Source organism: Frankliniella occidentalis, unplaced genomic scaffold (assembly GCF_000697945.3).
Source record: "Frankliniella occidentalis isolate FOCC.00 unplaced genomic scaffold, Focc_3.1 Scaffold123, whole genome shotgun sequence".
NCBI lineage: Eukaryota > Metazoa > Arthropoda > Insecta > Thysanoptera > Thripidae > Frankliniella > Frankliniella occidentalis.
Genome location: NW_026267250.1, coordinates 766,869 through 767,538, shown reverse-complemented (window position 1 = coordinate 767,538; position 670 = coordinate 766,869). Strand labels below are relative to the sequence as shown.

The following is a 670-nucleotide window of genomic DNA, read 5'->3' as shown; positions in this document are numbered from 1 at the left end:
CCCCCCCCCCATCCCCTGCACGCCCTGGCTCCCCATTCCCTTGAAATATACGGCGCGCAGGTCCTATCCTGCATACGTGGATTAGACAGCCGTCCATATAGTGCTCGGTCAGGGCTTATGCGAGCCGCAGCAGAGCCCTCGCGGGGGCCTCGAGGGGCGGGGCCGGGGCTTGGTGCACCGCGTCGGCTTCGCGTGCCGCGGAGCATCAAATAATACACCAACGCCGCTGTGCTGCTGCTGCTGCTGCTGCTGCTCCGCGGGCCTGAATGTATTTATATTACGCTGCGTGAAATATGACCATCCTTCACACTCGCGGTGCGCGGCAATTAAGGAGATTGTCCGGGAAGATCCCCCCCCCCCCAACCTCCTCATCCACCTACCGCACAACCCCGTGAGGAAGGCGCCGCCGCTGCGGCTGCGCCGGAGTTTCTTTCTTCCTGCGCCCGGATGTGGAAGCCGGTCAATGGGTCGCAGGAGGAGAGGACGGGAGGGGAGGGGGTGCAACAAAATAACGACTCACGGCAACAAGGCACCACCATCTGGCTCGCCAAATCAGCGGGTTGTGGCAGTGATGCATTTGCAATGCGATTCACGACTTTTCCGACTGCGCACACTGTAAGAAATTTTCAGGGCAAAATTGCGCAGGTGGATGAGTAAACGCCCCTTTCCC

General features: G+C 60.6%; 1 protein-coding gene across 1 annotated transcript in view; it reads left to right on the top strand.

Annotated features, from left to right (window-relative positions):
* The window catches only part of LOC113212440 (tyrosine-protein kinase Drl-like), an 84,509-nt gene that overhangs the window by 68,986 nt on the left and 14,853 nt on the right, over positions 1-670 (top strand). The window lies entirely within an intron of this gene.